The sequence below is a fragment of the Tamandua tetradactyla genome, chromosome 7, assembly GCF_023851605.1.
Source record: "Tamandua tetradactyla isolate mTamTet1 chromosome 7, mTamTet1.pri, whole genome shotgun sequence".
Lineage (NCBI taxonomy): Eukaryota > Metazoa > Chordata > Mammalia > Pilosa > Myrmecophagidae > Tamandua > Tamandua tetradactyla.
The window spans coordinates 155,285,232-155,308,505 of NC_135333.1; the positions used below are offsets into that span (position 1 = coordinate 155,285,232).

At 33.4% G+C, this 23,274-nt stretch overlaps 1 long non-coding RNA gene across 6 annotated transcripts in view; it reads right to left on the minus strand.

The window, feature by feature from the left end:
* Positions 1 to 23,274, minus strand: part of LOC143690263 (uncharacterized) — a 231,110-nt gene that overhangs the window by 99,083 nt on the left and 108,753 nt on the right. Inside the window, exons 2-3 of one of the 6 annotated variants that reach the window (XR_013179089.1) lie at positions 21,278 to 21,381; positions 19,919 to 20,120 (exon numbers count right to left, since the gene is read on the minus strand). The exons of 4 other annotated variants lie outside the window; for them this stretch is intronic. This is a non-coding gene — a long non-coding RNA (uncharacterized LOC143690263). Of the gene's footprint in view, positions 1 to 19,918; positions 20,121 to 21,277; positions 21,382 to 23,274 lie in introns of those variants that run through there. One more of the 6 variants, XR_013179090.1, reaches the window with a different exon arrangement.

Here is a 23,274-nt window from a genome sequence, read left to right on the forward strand (position 1 = left end):
ATCACTTCTGGACTGTAAAAAGAAAAAGAAAGGTCACGTGTATTTTTCCAGTATCTGTCTTTCATTTTTATTACTTCTGCTATAAGATGGTGGTATTTCAGGGAGAAAATTTCCCCAGTGTCTTTGTGGAAGAGATTCTCCAACCCCTACTAACAACAGTGAATGAAAGAAACATTTTGATTCATTCATTTTTCATTATCAATTATTAAATTTGATTATCAAGACATGAATATAGTTGTTTACTGTAGTACAACCTACAGTATCCTACCTATTTATTCTTCTTTGATTTTGTTAGGATTTTTGGATTGTGTATTGATGTTTATTATTAATTCTAGGAAATTCTAAGCCATTATTTTTCACATATTTCAACTGCTTTATTCTCTTCCTCTTCTCTTCCTGGAAATAATTAATCTTATATTATAGCTTCTCACTGTCTTTCTGCTTCTTACATTTTCTTTCTCATTTTATGTTTTTGTCTCTCTGTTTTATAATTTGGACAGTTTCTTCTATCATATCTTGCAAGCTATCAAATCACCCCTTAGCTTTATGTAAAATATTTAAAAATCTACCCATAAACTTTTAAGTTTGGCTGCATTTTCATTTGTACATTTAAAAAAATGCCATTATTTTTAATAGGTTCTCGTTCCTTGCCCATATTTTTAAAATATTCTTTTTATTTCTCAGAATAAATTAGCCTAGAATTTCACAGTCTGCATCTGGTAAATTTTCTATTTGAAGTCTTTGTAGGTCTGCATATATTTTGCTGCATATTATTTCCTCTGGTTTTGCTAATGGTGCACAATAATATGTTTTTCTCGGTGTTCCTGCGTATCTTTACTGTTGAATTCTGTACATGTAAACATCTTGTTCTTTACCAATCCATAGATAGGAAGGTCAAGACCAAAGTAAAAATAGTCAAAATAAATTGAGCCTAGAGATCTGAGAGTGATATGAGAATTTGTCAAGCATAATTTTGATTATATAATCCTTTCCTGATTTTCAATTGCATGTAATGATTTTAAATTATGTGTGATCTCATTGTACAATTTTTAGTATCATGAGCACTATATTATCCACATCTTAGATGTCAACGCTGTGCTTAAATTTAAAATGATCATAAAATGTAAAAAATATTAATAATGATTATTTAGTATATTTTCACTACTTAATGCCAAATACTATGCTAAGCACAGAAAGGAATAACAGAATAAAGAATGACTGCCAATCTATAACAGCACTGTAAACTGATGGAGTGTATATTACCTATGCTAGAAAATTTGAGGAAATTTTGATAGAAGTGGAAATTGTGAGAAAAATTTGAAGCATGGAAGATTTTTTACAACTTCCCATCTTGAGAAACATCATTGCCAAAAAATAAGTCCTATCCTGGCAAAGCTCACAAAACAATCCTAATTTGTAGGGGCAGCGCTGACAGCCAGGGGAACAGATGTGGCTCATAAAATTTGGACTGCATACCACTATGATCATCATCTTTGAAAATAGCAGCAATGGGGGGCCTATGTGATCTTATAGCTGATATAATATTCAGAAAACTGGAAAAGGTTTGCTCCAGACACTAGGATGGATTTTTGGAAAAGTTACAGTTTCTACCTGGCATAGAGACAGGGTCATACAGCAAATCTAGTATGTTCCCCCTAGTGCAGTATTTTACCAGACAGAGAGTAGACATAATGCTGAAATAAATTTCCCTTTGGGTATGAGGTCATATCTCTTAGACTTGCCCTGCTCCTTTTCAGTTCTTGGAAATACATGCATTGTCTCCAACAACTGGGAAAAGATGATATTGATTCTATGTACTTCAAGGAATTTCCACAAGAGAGAATTTCAGTTGTAAACAGAATGAACAAAAGGCTGACACACCTGTGACTCCACTTTGTATATGACGAATGCTCTTATTGGGAAAGTATGGCAGCTTCAAAGTAAACTCATTGCTACCTTACTTGGAAGGAGGGGAGTGGGTACGAAAGTGTTCCAGATGGGGAGGAGTTGAGGAAGCTAAGTATTGGGCGATGCATTTGAATTTCACCAGCACCTCTGGAACACACATCAGATATTGGTGAACATAGCAAGCAGAAATACTCTCACGCACCCTAGACAGAGAGAACAGCACCTATCAAAGGACAGCAGTTTTCTTGTGCTAGTTCTAGGCTGCCCCATCACACAGTGGGATGAACTTTACAGTAAAAAGAAATAGCTCTGTCTGTTTATAGTGACTTTGGATTTTTTCATTTTCATGTTGTTGCTTTTGTGAACTGATGCGCCTCAACCAAGTACAGCCACCATTCTCTGTTTCCCCTTCATGATTCAAATAATATGTTACAAAACATCGCAACACATTAGACTATTAAATAAATAAATAAGGACAAGCAAACAGGGTTAAATGGCTAAGTATAACAATGGAAGCAATGGAAGGAAAGAAGACTTCTTTACATGAAATAGAATTATTGCAAACAGGGCATTTTAGAAAATGACTAGTTGTTTTGGAAAACATGAAGTGAGAGGACAGTATACCACCAAACTTAGACAAATCTGTGACCAAGTAGAATCTTGAAATGGAAAAGCTTTCATGGGGATGAAAACAAGTAATAACAAATTAAAAAATAATAACTCCAAGTGTAAACAATGGATGACAAGTTGCAGAGATTAAAATTAGAAAACTGTCTAGTAACCTGAATATTTATCTTGGAAGTAAAAGATAATATTCATTAATGCAAAGAAAATGTATTCCATATAACAACAAATGGAAAATAATGAATGAAAAATAAAGCTGAGAAGCAGAAAACATTTTTAAATAAGAAAATTTAAGTTAGACTCTATTAGCTATAACCACTATGGAAAGGTAAAGATTTCTAGATTGGATCTCAAAGCAAAATGTACATGTCATTTATTAGAGATCAAGTAGACTCAAATGATAGAGATAGCATAAAACTCAAGTTCAAACAAATCTCTCTAAAAATTCCCACAAGTAACTACAGTATTAATATTAAATAAAAATAATTTGGAAAAAAGCAAATGAAGCATGTCTTTTAATACTACTAAAGGAAATGGCACTGAAGTTATAACAAATTATAGCACATTAAGGTACAACAGATTCTATTAAAAATAAAAAGAATTTATAAACAAATATGGAGAACACTAACTCACAATCTAATCCTTAACAGATGAGAAAAAGACCATAAAATATTTAAATATATAAGTAATAAAGCCAATTTAGCTGTATTATACACCAGGAATAAACACTCTTTTCAGGAGTCACAAAATATTTTCAAAAATTGATCATACCAAGTCAAATGTAGAAATGATGTTATCATAGTCTCTGACATTGTAATCAAGCTGGATGACAATACAAATTTTTTAAAACTCCATGTACTTGTAAATCTCTGTGTGTATATATGTATGTTTGTATTAAAAATTACTATTTGAAGTAATTCTGCTGAAAGGGACTATCAAATTCAGACTAGATAAAAATAATGGCAAAGATACACACATATCAAAACATGGAGCTGTATATAAAGAATAAATAAAAAATGAAAACTCAAAACATTATAGAAAACCAAAGCAACACAGTTCCATCAAAATGTGAACTAAGGGTTTTGTGCTTTTTCTGTATTTGATAAAGTATTGTAAGAAAGAAAGTAGCTCAGGAAAGCATGTGGCGGTTTTCAAGTTCATTTCACAAGGCAAATGTAACAATTGTGCTGAAATTTATTGTGGGAAAATAATTAGTTGTGCCCCCAGATCTAGTTACATCTTTCCCTGTGTCCATCCTCCCTTGAAGTGAGATTAGTCAATCAGATTTAACTGACGTCTAGCTAATTAAAAGCAGGTAGAAATGGCTTTTCCATTTCCAGGCCTGGACCATAGGACTTCCTACAGGTAATCTGATGAATTCAAAGACCATGACTCAAAGACAAGATGAACTTATTCTGGGTTTCTGAATAACCACTGGAAAAGAATCATCACTCTGCCTACCTAAACACCTACCCAAACACGGTATTGAATAAGAAGTACTGTTTACAGCATTGAGCTGTTCCATGTTTGGGTCTGTTTGCTATAATAGCTTGACCTGATATAGTAATTATCCTGACTAAAACAGAAATTGCTACCTTTGAAGACTTGTGGATGGCAAATATCCTTGCAAATAAATTGCCTGTGCCTATATGAAATGAGGATTGCACACCTTCTAATGAAAAAAACCATCAAGTAAAGTAGCTGGATGCCTAAGTTTTAGCGGCTCTGCTTCACTTAGCATTATATTTTCAGAATAGGATGAGTTCGGGAAAGAATGAGCCATGTTTGAAGTGAAATTAAGGACTTTACAGGATGAAGACAGCTGTATCTGGCTCCCAAAAGATAAACTGAAAGAAACTTTGAGCTACCAAAACCAATCGATACTTTTCAGTTAAAACAAAGGGGAATGATAAGATTAATGATACTGCAAGATAATTGCTCCCCATGGCCTCTATATGACAACCATCAATGTGGGAGAGAAAGACACCTGAGTAAAGAAAAACCAAACAAACGAGCAGATTAAAGAATAATGTGAAGGAAAGAACTTTGTGTTCGTTTATACATTAAAGTAACAAAAGCAAACGGATCAGAGGTCTACAATTTTTAAAATATTTTTATTGCTAAAGAAACTATGAGAGTGACACAAAGTTTAATTTTCTTCTGATCACTAAGATAATTCTTGGTTCTCTCAACTTGTATGAGCAGGAGAAAATGGGCAATGGAAGCTATACAGCCCCAAATGAGAGCTGAGTTCTGAGCTCCCACTTTCCCTTTATGGATAATGGATGGGTCAGAGCCTCCAAGCTCGTGGAAGTTAGGGCCACCAAAAGTAATGGACAAAGAAGTGAGACCTCAAAATTAGGATCTGATTAATGGATTTCCTCCATTGTCAACTTCGACGATTATTACCATTCCTGCCTAGCAGGGCTGTGCCACTGTCTGGGCCACTCTAGGCTGGTGTTTCCCTTATTCCCTCCTAAGCCGAGCATGCGTCTCATCCACCCAGATTCACTTACACGTCCTTTCTGAATACACAAGTAAATGATTTTTTCTCAAACTATCTTGGAGTTAGTTGTGACCATGTGATTGACTTCTAGCCACAGATAGAAGTGAGAGCAGAAGGCACATGTGCCACTTTCAGGCTTCACCTGAAATATATACATACATACATATATAGATAGATAGATAGATAGATAGATAGATAGATAGATAGATAGATAGATAGATAGATAGATAGATAGATATAGAGAGAGAGCGGAACATCCATCTGCCCCTTCCATTCGTTTTTCCTTTCTTGTCTGAATTCAAAGGATTCTAAGGAGTCAAAGAATGCCTTACCCGGTGATGAGACAGAAGGCGCTTAGGCCTGTAGAGAGATGGAGAGTAGGAGAACCCCTCATCTGACTTGTAAACCCAAATAAACTCTAAAAAGTCACTGACCAAAAGCAGAGAGAGAATTTTATTCGTACAGCTCAGGTGACAATTGAATATTGAGCTTATATGTCTCCTGATGAATATTGTCCATAAAATATGTCAAACAATTAACATTAGGCCTCCAAAAGTTTAATTTCCTTGACGTTAGTCCTCGCGAGTAAATAGCAGAAATTGTTGTAATAAAAATAATGAAAGAAAAGTATAAGACTACCATATAAATTTGAACTCTGTCTGAACTAATGCTTTTAGTGCATTTTAACTTAAAATAGATTTTTGAGTCTATAATAGTACACGTTATTTAATATTAAAAATTTTTATCAATACCAGAGTATAATGTTTATTTGAAACTTGAAATATCTTATGAACTTTGTCAAAATATTCAGCACTTGAATTAAACCTACTACTGAACTGAGACTATATTTTATTAGTTTAAATATATATTAATGCAATCGGTATTGCCTCGTTACTATGAGTCTTCTTACTACAAACACCACCCACATCACAACTGTACTTTTATCACTATTAGTGCTGCTGCTATTACTACTGCTACTATATTTACTCTTTTTCTGCAGCTGCTGTAACTGTGGTATTCACTAAGTGATTCATAATCTTTATTAGGTCCATGCTGACTTCTCTCAAGCTTCCCAGACCACATCAGTTATCCTTTCACGTGGCAAAGGGGTTTGGATGAAAAGATGGAGTCTTAAGAATACATAGACCTTTACCAACTACTCTTTCGCAAGTTACTTTTTCTTTCTGAGTTTATTCCTCTTGGCAAGTTACTTTTTTCTTTCCGAGTTTATTCCTCTGTAAAATGTGACAATAATGTGTATTTTTCAGTTGGGTGATAAATACTAAGATAATGCATAGGAAACATCTGGATCTAGGTACTGACAAGGTTTATAGAATGCTTGGGACTCAACAATATTAATTCTTTTTTTACCCACACACTGACCTCTGTCTTGATCCTGCTTTAAGATATTCTTGGTGCTGTATGTTTTCCATTTATTTTATAATTCTGTGTGCTCACACTTGGAAATTATATGGTCCATAATATTTTTCTTGAAGTTCAAGGATCTGAACAATAGTTGATGCGGCATACCTTCATCAACAGTGGGATAGTTTTCAACAACTCAAAATGATATTGAATTTAGCAATTACTCTTTTGTTATATATATATTTTTTCTTTCAATAGAAATCTTGTTTCATATTCTCAGAAAAACAAACTGAAGAATTTTGGTGAATTTTATTGGCTTTATGTCATTAGTCAGATTTCTGTTTATTTTCTAAGACTCTTAATTCTTTAATGATAATTTGCTGATTAGCAAGATAGTTTTTAGCAAAGTAAAGAGGTAATGCATTAATAGTTTCTGTACATTGAACTATTAAGACTCTTTAATTTATTTGTAAATCTAAGCCATTTGATCAGAATGGTAGGTAGCTAAAATTTAGGGTATATTAATATGTAGCCACAAATAACAGTCTCAAATATAAACTATCATGTGACATGTTATATTCAATTATAAGAATCAAACTGTCTAGTATATTTCAAATTCAGTTAAAAATTGTAAATGGCACAAATGATTAAAATGAGTAATTCCTAATTCTTTTGGTGGTAGGAAGTTGATCCGTCTCTGGACAACTTTCAATACCAAAATATATTAGGAACTGCTGGTCCGTGTAAGTTCATCAATTTTTATTCCAGCACGGAACTCAAAATAAAATCTCTTGCCCTGAAACTAACATCAGTGTATTCAATGAATACTCAGTAATTACTTTCTGATTGACTGGCTGGAACATCTGAAATAGTTGCTTAATTTGGAGGCAAATACAAGATGTAACCCTTAATGGAATGGGATGAGCAGCTTCACGCTAATGAGAATATGAACTTTCCTTTTGTAAATATAAATTGATTCTAATTTAAAAATGTTTGGATATTTTTTCATTTAAGTATTCCATTGAACTTTTTGCCCTAGAACAGCTCTTCTTAACATCTCTTCCACAATCCTATGAAACATAAAACTGTCAAACACTAATTTTAAAAACGTCCTTGTAGTTAAAATAGAAATAAAAAATGACATAGCTAAATGTACTATTTTTACTTTTAAACTGATACCAAGTTGGCATGTCAAATAAGTAAAATGCGCACTTAAGTCAAAAAATATTGTCAATCAGTTCTTTTATTTTCACAGTAGACTCAGTTTCTTTACCTGGGTCTCTATATTTTCTATGACCTCTTCTGTATAATATTTTGCTTGGGAGAACCATCTGTTTACTAGTAGATATTTTTCTAAGTGTCTGAGATAAGTGCCTTTATTAATCATTTGCTTCATAGCCATGTTTAAATAATTTTATTTATGAGGGGATTTATAGAAAGACATGAACACTAATTGATTTCTCTTCAATCAGAAATATGATAGATGACCTTCACAGGGAACAACTGGAAAAAGATATTTGATGCAACCTAATGAATACTATAGTACACAAGGAACTCTTATAAAACACAGTAAATCAAATAGAAAAATGGATGGTGAGTCTGAATATGCAATTCAGTGAAGGAGAAACCTGAATGGCTAATAAATATATGAAGAGATGAATAGTTCACTTGTTAAAAAACCTGATATTTAAAAAATGGTATTATACTCGTCAAAACACCCAAATATATCAAAAGTCCAATATTACCCAATTTTGGTGCTATTTGGAAGTAGTTACCCTCATAAACGGCTAGCAAATATTTGTGTATGGCCATTTGGTAGAAAATGTTGTGGTCTTTGATTAAATTAAGTATGTGTTAAATTAAGTATGACAAAGAAACCTAGTGTGTGCTCTCACAGATGCTTGATCTTAGGCCCATGAAGGAATATTTAAGACAGTTTCTGCAGCATTCTTTTATGTAATACAGTGCTGGATTAGAGGTAAGCTAGGTATCTATAAATAGGGAACTGATAAATGTCATGAATAAATACTATAAAATTCTGCATATCAAAATTGTTCCTTAAAAACATATTGCATGATTCATTTATGTGAAATGTTTCACAAAAGGAAAATAAAGAGAGACAGAAAGTAGCTTAATGATTGCCTATGGCTGAGGTGGAAATGGTGTGATTGGGATGAAATTTTTTTAGTAATGCTCTAAAATTAGATTGTGGTGATGGTTGAACAACTCCATAAATATACTAAAATTCATTAAATTGTACATTTAAAATTGGTGAATTGTTTGGTATGTAAACTACATTTTAATAAATCTGTTAAAATATTGAAAAAGATAAACGGACGATCTACAGGGCAATATGATTTATCTTTGCTAAAGAAAATACACATGTAAAATACTATGCATTTTTCAAGGATTCATACAAATATAACACATACACTAATCACTTTGAGTGGATTCCTAGAACATGATGGAAAAATGAGAATTGAACCTAAAATTAGGTCCAATTGACCTAATTGGACCATATGTGCATAATGATAAAGAAACCTTGTGTGCACAAATTATGGAGCATCTTACACTGTTAATGATTAACTCAACTCATTAATTTTAAAGAAATTAATATAATATAAAGCCATTATAGAATTGGTATTTGAAAAATCCACAGCTAACATCATACTTAAATATCATTCATGCTTTCTCCCAAAGATCAGGAAAAAGATTAGGATGTCCACTCTCACCATTTCTAGTCAGCATTGTATTGGAAGTTCTAGCCAGGGTAATTAGGCAAGGAAAGATGTAAAATACACCCAGGTTGGAAAAGAAGTAAATCTATTTCTAATTGCAGATGACATGATTTTCTATACAGAGTACCATAGGTAATCATTAAGACTCTACTAGAACTTATAAATTGGTTCACCAAGGTTGTAGATTCAAAGTTAATATATAAAAAGCAAATCTGTTTCTATGCATTTACAATGCACAACCTGAAAATGAAATTAAGAAAAGAGTTCCATTCATAATAGCATCAAAAATAATATGACATTGTAGGAAAAAAATAACAAAAGTAGTGCAAAAAGCGTACTCTGAAAATTACAAAACTTACTGAAAGAAATTAAAGTGAATTTACATTAATGAAAAAAATCCAATGTTCATGTAATAGAATACTTAATATTTCTAAGATGGCAATACTGGCCAAAATGATCTACAGATTTAATGCAATCCCCACCAGGATCCCACCTGAATTCGTTTAGAAATTGATACTCTGATCCTAAAATTTGTTTTTGAATTATGAGAGGCCCAGAATCACTAAATACACCTTGAAAAAATGAACAAAGCAGGAGAATTCATAGTTCCTGAATTTAAAACTTACTACAAAGCAATAGTACTCAAGACAGTGTGGTATTGGCATAAAGTCAGATATATAAATAAATAGAATAGAATTGAAAGTCCAGAAATAAAACCATGTGTCTATGGACAGCTGATTTTCAGGAAGGGTGCCATGACCACTCAATGGGAAAACAATAGGATTTTCAACAAATGGTGCTGGGACAGCCAGATAGCAACACACAAGGAAACAAATTCGAACTCTTACCTCATACAATATATTAAAATTAACTCAAAATGGATCAAAAACCAACGTATAAGAACCAACTTCTTCAAAGTATATATCTGATAAGGGACTTGTTTCTAGAATATATAAGAGCCTTGCATGTCAGTAATAAAAAGACAAAAAAATAAAATAAAAATTAGCAAATGATCTCTGTACACATTTCTCCAAAGAAGATAAACAAATGGCCAATGAGCACATGAAAAGATGCTCAGCATCATTAGTCATCAGGGAAATGCATGCCAGAACCAAAAGGAAATATCACTACATACAAGTGGGGTTTCTAGAATTAAAAATTAGGTAAGTTTTGACTGGGATCAGAATCACACAAAGCTAGTAGAGATGTAAAATGATACAGCTGCTTTGGAAAACAGTCCAGCAGTTCCTCACATGATTAAACATAAAATTAATTACAATCCTAGGAATAAACCCAAGAGTAATGAAAACTTGTTCCCACAAAAATGTGTACACAAATCTTTATAGTTGCATTATTCTTAACAGCCAAAGGGTGGAAACAACTAAATGTCCATCAATTGGCAAGGGGATAAACAAAATGCTGTATAATGGATTATTTGGTCTTAAACAGTAATGAAGTACTGACACATGCTACAACATAGATGAACCTTGAGAAAATTATGCTAAGTGAAATAATCTAGTCACAAAATACCGTATCTTATTTGAGTTCATTCACATGAAAAATCCAGATTGGAGTAATCTATAGAGCCAAGAAAAGAGATTAGTGTTTGCTTAGGGTTGGGGAAGAGGCAGGCAGTGGGCGTGAAATGAAGGAACAGTAGAGTGATAGTTAAAGTGTATAGAGTTTCTTTCTGAGGTGAAGATCATGTTCTAAAATTCATTGTGGTAATGGCTGCACCTATATGGAATTATATATATTAATTAATCCATTGAATTGTATGTATTAATTAAATGAGTAGATTATATGGTATAGGAATCATTTCTCAATAATGTTGCTTAAAATTTTTTAAAAAAAGGAAACAAAGATTTTTTTTAAAATTAAGTTAATTTATATGAAAACATAAAAGGATAAAATTGAATTAGCACAAGACTTTTGAGAATTCAAAGTGTGTGCTTAATATCAACTTTCCCAGCTGGGTAAGGAAGAAAGTGCACCCTCGACATCAGAGAAGCACAGCGAGCAAGAAGACTGACCAGGTGAGACAGACAAGTAGCTTTATGTGATATTTTGACATTCTCCATTTTTGTTGTCACAATCCTCTTCAATAGTTATCAAAACCCAAAAATGACTCTCAGGTATTTGATTAAAAGAAAAAATGACTCTCAAGTATTCAACTATTTAAATAAGTATTTCTTTTTTAATCTCTCAGAAAATAGCCTTTAACCATGAAGCTCATCATGTCTGCTCTTTTTGTAAAATATGTTTATAATAACAAATTGGTTTCCCCTAAAGCTATAGGAGATGTTTAGGATAGGGAATTAAATCTGTTTACATTACCTGGGAATGAACTCCTGGTGTTATTCTATACTCTATAAAGGAAACTCACGGCTTTCGGTCAGTTAACCTACCATTCTATGCATTGCATTAATTATCTTCTTTCCCGAAGAAAATTCTGACTGAATCTTTGGCTTAAGATCTCTGTATAGTCCTGCTATTAATAAAATATGCCTTTAATAGATTCTGAGCTAAATGTAATGCAAACTCTCTTTCTTTGATAATCATTATCAATTATTTTAAAGGGGCAGATATTATGTAGTATAAATTGATTTTATTTTTATTTGATAAAATTCCTCTTTAATGCCTCCAGGAATGTTTAGAACAGAAAGCTTGTGGATTAAATACTTCAGCAGTGCACTAGGTGGCCGCACACCAACGTCAAATCGCTCTTAAAACTTCAAGCGTGCTATTTTTGTAAATGAGGACATTACTATCTGTCTTGCTTTCCAAGCTTTTGGGAACATTTAAGGGCAAATGAGCTTATGTGCTAGAGCATTGCAAATTAGAGATAAATTTGATGATCTTTCCCTAATCGGAAAAGTGCGAAAGTACAGAACTTGCAAATTCTCTTTCCTGAAAATCCCTTACATGCCCCAAGCATAAGCAGAGTTAACTTGAATAGATTAATAAATAGAATTAAGTCAGTGATCGCTGCACTTATTGCAAAGCAGGCTATTTTGAAACTATATATCTCCTCTTCTCTTGTAAATGGATTAAAAATCCTTAGATGTGAAGACCAAAAAATGTGCTGGAATTCACAATAAAAAACAAAAAGTTTCGGTCTCAATAACTCCTCTTTCATAAATTTCAAGTAAGTAAAAAAACTGAAATTTACCTAAGTAGAAAAATATCTGAAAGACCTGTATTAATGGTACTGTCCTGGCTCTTTTGGGAGCTACATATTGAATTAGGAAAAAAATAAATAAAACTAAACAAGGAAAACCATCTTATTTGCTGAGAGCATAGTAATACGAAATTTAGTTCCTAAATCTAGATTTTGTTTGAAACTGAAAAGTTTATCCCCCAATTTTTTCACCATGTGAAAAACCAAAAATTTCCCGTGTTACTGTTTTTGAATTTTCCATGTTTATTAAATTCACTAATAGAAAGCAACATATAATTAGGTAAAGTACTCCCTTTTCTGCTATATATACATTCTATATCGCAGATGTAGTTTATACAAATGTGACCATTTTGTTTTCAATCATGATAGCCTGGACCTAAATTCAAATATTCACTCTTTAAAATTCTTGCTAAAATTACTCATAAATGTAATTCCAAATGGTAATATTTTTATTTGCTCAACCAATAATTTTCTTTCAGATTTTTGCTGAGAGTACTTTGTCAAAATATATTGTAGACATACATGAGTTTTTAATATTGATCTGTTTCAAAATTTTGGCACTATGCATTTAAAAAATTTATTCTTGTATAATTCCCAAAAAATTTAGATGGGAAAAGTAATACTTTTTGATATATTTTTTTAATTAATGTTTAGCAATTCAATGATACCCCCTAAACCTTTTTTTAATCAAAACTTTCTTGTGTTTGATAATAGTATAGCTTGTTTTTCTAATTCTTCCTTTTCACACTCAGTAATGAAATTTGTAATAATCTTAGACCCCATACCATCTTGTCATGTAGTTACAGCTTGTCCTTTCACTAAAGAAAATTAGGAAACCACCGAGTGTTACAAATATTAATGGTTGTTAGAAAAGTATAATAAAAGGCTTTCTTTCTAGAACACTGCCAAGCTTTTATGCCATTATTCATGAATGACTAATGCACTCAAAGAAGAAGACTGCTCATCTCCAAGGCTGGGATGATGGACAGTGGAGAGGGAGACAGCAGCTAAGAGAAAGTCATTTGTCATATATGAGTATCTAATAACTGCAATGCCTACAATGAGATATTTCAGCTTCACTTAGAAAGAGAATTTTTTTTAACATGTAAAGTTATTGTTCATGGCATCTTGAATCTCCAAGGACAAATCTATAGGACACCTAAAGATAAATGAATATTTTTAAGCTTTCTGCACATTATTAGTTTTCCTAATAGATAAAATGAAAGTATAATTTGTGGTTTGGAGCTGCATGTACCCTGGGAAACATGTTCCTAAACTTTATCCATTTCAGTAAGCATGAACTCATTGTAAGCAGGACTTTTGATGAGGTTCTTCAGTTAAGGTGAGATCTAGGATGGGCTTTAACCCTATTACTGGGGTTCTTTAAAAACACAATGAAATTGAGACAGAGGCAAAGAAAGCCACAGGGAGCAGCCAGAAGCTGGAATTCAACCAAATATGGAAAAGAAATGGAGAAGCCAAGATAGCCTGCCATATGCATTGCCATGTGATAGAGAAACCAAGGGCAAGGATGTCTGGCAGCCAGTTCCAGAATGCCAATCTTCAGGGAAAAAAGCATTATCTTGATGACTGATCTTGATTTGGACTTTTTTTAAACCTTAAAACCATGAGTTAATAAATTCCCAATGCTTATGCTAACCCATTGCATAGTAATTCCTTGAACAGCCAAGGAAAGTAAAACAGGTAAATACCCAAGGGAATGTTGGAATAATATTATCAAAACAAAACAAGGAGCTTGTTGGGGAGATAAAATGAAGAGTTGTTAACTGTGGAAGTTCTCTAAGAACATTCCACAGAGTTTTTTGCAATATGCATGAAAGTATACTGACAATTTGTATAGTGCTCTAAGCTCAGTATCTCACAGTGAGGTTTATTAGAATCCAGCCCATGTTAAAGAATGTCTGCACTGTCTTTAATCTAGCATCAGTTTACCACATAGAAGCATAAACTACCTTACTAGCTGCAGAATAGAGTGTCTGCTTTTCAGGTTGAGGTGAGGGATTTACATTAATCTGTCAATACATTCTAAACCCAAATGCATAATTGCTCAGGTAAAGTACAGATTAGTTGCCCAGAAAATGCTTGCTGCATCTGTGCTGTAGCTAGTTTGGCTTAAGGTTCCAAGTCTGACTATAGAAAGCTTGTAAAAGAAAGCAATTTTATTCATTGGGAACTAAAATTGTAGTCTCTGCTTCTTTAGATTAATACAAGAGTTTGTATTCATGATTGGAGAATCAAATTTGGCTTCATTTTTTTTCACAGATTAGTAATACACAAAGGTTTATTCTGTAGACAGTATTGTCTAAAATGATAACAAATAGAGTCTAGGAAATGATTTCTCAGTTATCAGTAATCTACCAGTCCTCATCCATTCATGTAAGAATTATTGGTCTTTTCTAAATTCTAAGCAGTGCTCTAAAAATGGGATAAATTTGTTGAAAAAAAATCCTGTTACCATGAAGCTCATATTTTACTGAATAAGATACAAAAATAAATAAATATACATATTAATATATAATACACACTATTTGTATATGATATGAATAAAATAAGGAAAGGGGATAGAACAGTAATAGTAATGAGGGGGGAATGATATGAAAGACAGATATTTTAGGTAGAGTAGTTAGGGAGACATTCTCTAAGATGTGTCATTTGAATAGAGATGGCAATAAAGAAAAAAGGCAAGTAGCTGTATCACAAAGATATTATCTAACCTGAAAGGCTGGACATGTCCACGAAGCCAATTAACACCTGAGATGGTTCTGTTATTCTTTAAATGTTTCCTTGCCCCAAATTCCATCCTGGCTTATGTCTTTTTTTCAGCCCATACACTTCCCTTGGCCCATGCATCCACTCATAATTTTAACTGTCACAAATAGGATAACATGATGATGTGCAAATTCATTATCGAGTATCCTGATCTCTCTCCCAAACTTCAGACATTTATATTCAACTGCCCAATAGATATCGCAACAGAAAATTTCCATAGAGATTTACTAGACAAATTGGCTTAAATCAAGAGCATTATAAAGGAACAAATAAAAGCTAAAGTTACTGTCAACAGGATGTGGGAGGTAGGGCTGCAGCATCAAGTACACGCGAAGGCCACAATGGAAAATTCTCAGCACTCCAGAATCACAACATCTTCATCTGCTTGCACCTCATGATTTCCCTTCATTATATTTCCCCTGAATTGTCTCAATAACCTTCACAATAATCTCCTTGAATCCACTCTTAACCTTTTACGATTTCTTTTTCATACTGCCTTATTAACTAGTCAGTAATTTAAAAAATTATAAAATGTACAGTTTTAAGGCAACAAATTTTTAAAAAATGTATCCATCATCTAGTTTGAGAAATTCTCCATGTGCTTCTCCCTGATCTGATTGCATTTTGTCTTCACTCAGACATGACCGCTATCCTGTCTTTTATTATTCATTCCCTTCTATTCTTTAAAATTTCATCATACATTTTCGTGTCTCTAAAATATCATAATTATTTTTCTTGTGTTTAAATTGAGTATTCATGAAATACTGCATATATTCTAAGTTTTGTCTTTTCTGCTCAAAACTATGTTCCTGAAATTCACGTATGTTGTTACATAAAGCTATCACTTTAAAAAACGTTTATCCGTTGTATAAATATATCTGTTTATGATTTCTGATGTTGGCATAAATGTGGGCATTGCATTTATTTATTTATTTATCTAACTATTGATTGATTGATTATTTATTTATGCATTCATTCATTTACATTTATGGAAAGCATTTCAATGAACATTACCATTTATATCTTCTGATATACATAAGCAAGAGTTTGTTTTTTTTTTTACAACTGTTTGAGAGTTGAAACACTGGGTCTTTGGATGTGTGAGTCCTCAGCTTTAATAAGTAATATGAAATCATTTTCCAAAATGATTGCACCAATTTTTTATTCATAATTCTACCAGCAATATATGAGAATTCCAGTAGATAATGTGATCTAATCAATACCACATCCAGCAGGTGCAGTGACCTTTTTTTTAATCATAAATTTGATTAAGTCGCCCAAACCCTGTCTAAATTCCTTTAATGGTTCCCCATTGATCCTACAATAAATTCTAAAAGTTTAACATTGTGAAAGGAGTTGTTACTCTCTGACCTCTCCATCATTTAATGTTTTATTCTCTATACTAGCCTTAGGTTTCTCTTTTCTGCCCGAAGGCCTTCATCCATGATGAACCTCTTCCTGAAACTCTTTTATTCTCCCTTTCCCTGATTAACTTTGCACTATAGTGTCACATTAAATGTCACTGCCATAAAGAAGCTTTGCTTCATTTTTTAGACTTGATTAGGCATCCCCTCATTAACTAGTGTTAATTGTACATTGCGTTTTTTGCATATAACATTTATCACAAAATAATTAAGAAATGTTTGTTATGTTTCATTTATTTAATATGCCCCCTATTAAGCCTTACATTTAAGCAGGGCAAGTACCATGTCTAATTCTATGTGAAATTTATTTTGAGCAACTAGCACAGTGCTTGGTAAATAGTCGGTGCCCGTTACATATGCTGAGTAAAGATGACTTAATTTCTTCACTCACATTATCCTTGCTTTTAATTTTCATTTAGATGTGGTAGATTATTGCCCAGCAAACAATTATAGCAGCACCAAATCCTTCATTTCCTGACCGTCCAAGTGATAGTTATACTTCTCTGTGCCCTTGATATTTATTGACAATGGAATGTGGGCAGTATAATATGAAAGTTAACTGACACAGCAGATACATTTTTTAAAGATGCAATTCTTGAGTGGAGATAGGTTTAACAGAAACTTAAGTTTTTTCAAATAATTATCAACAAAATAAAATGAATCTAATTTATATTGAAATATAAATAGCTGATCAGATTCACTCTTTTTAAAATAACTTAGATAAAAGTAAAATATAAATTGAAACAGTGAAAAATTCTGGTGGCAGATTTTTTTATTTTAAGTTCTGACTTGAACAATACATTATAAGCCCTTTACCACATAAATCCTTTCATGCGTCTGGGCATAAAACAGTAGGATCATCAGCTATAACTGACAATTTCAACATTTTAAAGGTCGATTTTAAACTGAACATTTTCCATTAGCTTAGAACAAGGGTTTTATAATCTTTTATGTAATGACCCCTGTGTTTCAAATCTGAAATATAAAATACCTTTAACCAATTACCTCTTCTAATGTTAAAGTTTAGCTTTAGCCATAAAGAAAAAAGCCATTTAAATTTTGATGCATTGAGTACATCATAACTAAAAATATATAATTTAAGTCACGCAAATAAAACAATTCACATACAAAATATATCCGCTAAGACTGTTCTTCATAAAAGTAGCTTCTACAATCCAAAGTATCTTAGAACTTTACCTAAGACAAGAGAATTGAGGCTAGAAAAAACAGTGTTTCTACTCCGCTATAAAGTAGGTGAATCTTCCGCCTTCGTTATTAGAGGCAGCATTGCCTTGTTACCGGGAAGCCGTCTCATGCTAGAATCTAAACACACCCACATGCAGAAACACGGACTCGAAGGAAAACTCATACAATGTATGACCTAGCACCCTGGCTATAATCACTTTTATTTGGAATAAACACCTGATTCAAGTTAGGCCAGGCAGTTTCTCTTTCTGAACAAGGAAGTAGAGTCTATTTAGTTAATTAGCTCCACAGCATTTGCCTGGAAGTCAGGTGGGAGCTTTGTGGTGTCCAAATGGATGCTGAAGAAAGAAAGCCAGGCCGTGCACGAAGGAGAAAGTGAAGGCAATACAGAAGACATGCAGACTAAAGAGAGAGTGTCCTTTCCGGTGGCAAAACAACTTTCAGTCCCTTTTATTTTCCTTTGTCAAGAGGCCTGTATATACATTTTTAAAACGTTCCTATAACTGAAGGGAGAAAAGAACTAAACTACTGGATTGCTCCTTTGCCTGTCAAACTTAATCTCTGATCAAATGAGATTATTTCAAATAAAAAACAAATGTCTGTAATGTCAATAACTGGCTAGTATGAAAGGCACTAAGTTATCTCCTCTCTGCTTTCTCATTTTTCTTAGCTTTATTTCCTTATGCGAATTTTAACCTATCTCAGCTGAATGTGCAATATAAGATTTGATACGCAGACATGAACACATACCTGCATATACATATGTATGCATTTGTATATAGATATATTTATGGTTATAAGGTTATGATTATAACTATGTAGATAGGTATAAAGAGCTGCATTATAGTATGCAATTTTGGGGGGTGCAGACAGTGTTGGAATTTAAGTTGTTTTTTTTTTTTCTTCATAACCAAGGGATATTTAACTTATTCCATATCTAAAGGGTCCTATCCCTACTGGGGAGTCCCAAAATTTATATGTAGTGACATTAAATACTGAAGCAACTTGGAAGTTGCTATAGATCAGGAAGCATCTGCACTGGGATATTTATCTTACACAAAAAACACATACTACCATGCCATGCTTATGAATAGCATTTTTTCTGATCAAAACCAATTTACGTTTACTATATTACTGTATTGCTTTTAATCACTACCCAGAATTATGTCTCCCTTTAGGACCCTGAAGACTTCACTATGCAGAAAGGAAAACTCATAAATTAGGAGCACTGTTAATGACCCAAGCGCTCTAATAGAGATATTCATGACTTGTTCTGTGAAAACAGAAGAGCATTTAATTGGACATAGAGAGAAAATTTATATTTAGGGTTTGGGGAAGGGGGTGACGACCTCCCTCATCTGAAAAATAGGATTTCATAATATTATAAATCATCGTCTAATCTGCTAATGTTGCCAGAATGCAATATACCAGAAATGGGTTAGGTTTTATAAAGGGGATTTATTATGTTACAAGTTTGCAGTTCTAAGGCCATAAATATGTCCAAACTAAGGCATCCAGAGTAAGATACCTTGACTCAAGAAAGGCTGATGGCGTTTGGAACACCTCTGTTATCTGGGAAGGCATGTGGCTGGTGCCTGCTGGTCCTCTAGCTTCCCCGGGGGCATTTTCTTTCTACACCTCCAAATGCCTCTGTCTGTGTCTGCTCTCAACTTTTTCAAAATGATTCCCTCTTAAAGGATTCCGGTAAGCAGATTAAGACTCACCTTGAACAGGTGGAGAAACAGCTCCACAAACCCCCCTAATCAAAAGGTCCCACACGTAACTGGGTGGGTCACATCTTTGTGGAAACAATCAAATGAAAAGGTCCCACCCTAAACAAGGTCTACCCCCACAGGACTGTATTAGGAAAAAGAACATGGCTTTCCTGGGGGTACATAACAGTTTAAGATCAGCACAGAGGTCCTGCGCTATTATGAGAATTTTTTATTCTCTCAGCATTAATTTGCCAGAGAGAAGAATCAAAGAGTAAATACAGAATATTCTAATAAGAAGCAGAAAGGGTCTTTATCAGAAATCCTAAGTACTAAATAAATAAGTATATTATTGTAGCAGATTGGAGATATTGCTGAACTCAATACATGAAGGCATCAAATTTGAGGAGGGTATAAAAATTGAACAAGCAAAACAAAAAAATGTAAACCATGGCTCTCACTGTGAAAAGTAGTTTATTTGGCTTGCGCCATTGATGGCCTCTTCCTGGATGGGGGCCATGTGATCTCAGCTCCCAGCACAGGGCTTGGCACATAATATGTGTTCAATAAATACCTGTGACAAGAATGAAGAGCAATGTGACGTCTAACTCTCAACGGTTGTTGAAATGGAGGCCGTGAGGTTTCACTGGGCATCCAGAAGAATCCCTGAGGGCAAATATAAACGGAGTGATAGAAAAGACCTTCTATGTATTGTAAATGTTTTTACTGAAGTCTGGTTCTCCTAGTTTGTATTCTGCCTGAGAATTTATATTTTCCACGTCTGCATTGTTCATGTAGGCCATGCTAATGAATGTTCTTCTATTATTTCAGCAAGTGAAATATTTCTTTTACAGGGAAAGCTGTGAGCCTGAAAATGCGTATAGCTTCACCTATTGAAACGACATTGCTGGTTGTAGCCTCAAGTACAGGTCTTATATCTACTTACTATATGATGCTAAGAATCATGCCACTATTATTAAAATAGAGACAAAATATTCTCCAGTTAAGAAAAAAATTGCTCTGCGTGTCCGAGGGGATTATGTATTACATTTCATCACAAAGTCATCTCCCTGGTGATATACTGTAGAGCACTAAAAGCTATTGTTTCCATGAATTATAACCCCAGATTCCTTTACTCTGAGGATTCATTTTAACAGGCATCTTAGTATTATATATCACCACTGTAATGTGTAACATATTTTCAATGTCATAGCTTTATGGTATGCTATAGGCTAAAGTAGCATAATTATCATTATAGTAAGGTTTTACAGGAGATTTTATGTTTTCATTCCTATGTTCAAAGTTATTTAGGTTATTTCTAACAAGAATGTTAAAAATACTCATGGGTTATATTGTAAAATCCACCCTTGAAGATTTTAAATTATTTTCAATTTTCAAAGGGTCTTTTATGAGAAAAAATATCTCATCAATAAGACAATAAAATCTTTCAATGCATGTTCTTCATTTTATGGGGCTTCGACTCATGTCAAGTGACTGTTTTGCAGGAAGACAAAACAAAGGAAGAAAAATGTTAAGGACTAATTTCTGCTACACTTACACTTAAGTAAATCATAAGAACTGCATAAACAAAGAAGCTATTTAAATGCAAAATCTTGCTACATTTGATGTCGGGTTATACATTTAATAGTGCTTAAATATTTTAAAGATAGTATGACATAGATATCTAGAATTTATATGACCATCCACTTACAGCATCTGAGTTAAAATTCTGACCTGGATAATCATTAGTAGATAATTAGAAATGATGTGGGAGCCACAACATTCAACCAGCCTTGTTTTTTCTGGTTTAAGAGGCTACTTACTTCAGGCAAATTGGTAGGAGACCGTTATCATGCAGCCTTGGCAATCGATGTTTAATTTGTTGATAGCCTTGACTGTTGTGGCCAAAATATAATTGGCATGGGCTCTGGTGCGAAATAAATAAATCAACAAATTGGGCTGTGCACAAAACTAAACAACATAATTACCAACTATTAGACATTAATTATGAGGTAGCATACATTCTCAAAACTTCTCCTGAATTTAGCCAAGCTAGATCTAATTATATTTTGATGTTGAGAAAACAGCTATAATCCTGAGATAATCAGGTGTTCAGAAAGTGAATTCCCATAGATTTTTCATTTCAGTATGGATTATTATACCAGGAAATTAAATCTACTTGTATTTGGGGATGACTGTAAAAAGTATGTTTAATTTGAAGAAAAATTAGTTGAGTATTCATGCTGATTTAGTAGTCATCTATCTACTTAAATAATTTTATTTGATAATTTGTTAAAACAATGTTGTGAAAAATGACAATTATTTTTTGAGTATATAAAACATGTAAAAGATCATTGATAATTACGTTAAGGAAAGAAGAACAGAAAGATATGTTCACAGTACAAACGGAGCGTCATTAAGTACCCTCCGTCATAATTAAGAAATCCAGTCTAACTCAAGACCAAAATAGTCTTGCCATAGCACGCTCCCAGCCACATTCTTTATGACAGGTTTTACTATCGGGTGGGGCAACAAAAAGTATTATTATTTAAAAAAAACATGTTACTAGATTAAATATTTCATTGGAATTATTGGTAAAAAAGACCAAGGCCTCCTTTTAAGATATGAAAAGTGTTGTAAATGCCCCTTCTGATCGGAAACACAAGTGAAGAAAATTACCAAATTTCAGCAAAAGAGCAAGTTCTCAATAAGCATTTTCTTACTCCATTTCTTATGAGCCAAGGACCCAAAGGCCTATGAATCCTCCAACTCGCCAGCCATACGCAATCCACCTCTTCTGTTAGAGATACATTCTGTGTAATTGTAACTGGCATGTTATTCTGTTCAGAACCCCACAGATAAAATAGTGTCCACACTTGCTGCAAGGAACCCACCAGTTCGATCTTATCTTTGTGTTTAACATATTTTATTTTAAAATATTTTCAAATGTTCAGAACACTTGCAAAAATAATACAAACCCATACAGAGAACTCAAATATACCACTTTCCTTCCAGATACCCAGGTTCACCAATTTTAATTTTTTGCCACTTTTGCTGTTATCATTCTATCTATTTTCTATCTATGCATCATCCATCTATCTATATCAATCCTTCTGTCTCTCCATCTGTCTACCTGTCTATGAATTTCTGAAAACCTGCATGTAGGTTGGATACATCTTGCTCCCTGAACACTGAATGCTGCCATGCACATTTCCCATGACCAAAGATATTTGCTTTTTAAACACCTAAGAACAGTTATCTAGCTAAAGAATGTCAACATTGATACAAACCTTAACATCTCTGTTCCAATTTTTTTGCGTACATCTTAATAATGCCCTTTGGAGCCTTTTATCCTCCATTATTAGTTCCTGGCCAGGATCATGTACATTTAATTTCATTGTCTCTTTAGTTACTCATTCTTTTTTTAAAAAAAATGTGGGAACATATATACAACATACAATTTCCCATCTCAAGCATTCCCAAGCATGCCATTCAGTGGGATTAATCGTAATCACAATGTCGCCGTATCCTCACCGCCTTCCATTACTAAAACTTTCCCATCTCTCCAGAAGAAACTTTACCCGGTATAAATTAACTCCCCATTCTTCCTCCCACCTGCCTGTGGTAACCTCTGCTCCAATTTCTGTCCGAGTGAGCCTGCATATTCTCTGATATTTTCTTTGGACTTACTATGTGGCTTACATTTTTTAAAAAATATTTTTATTGAGATATCATCAGGCAACATAAAGTCCTTCCAAGTATACAATCAGTGGCTCACAATAGCATCACATAGGTGTGTATTCATCACCATGATCATTTT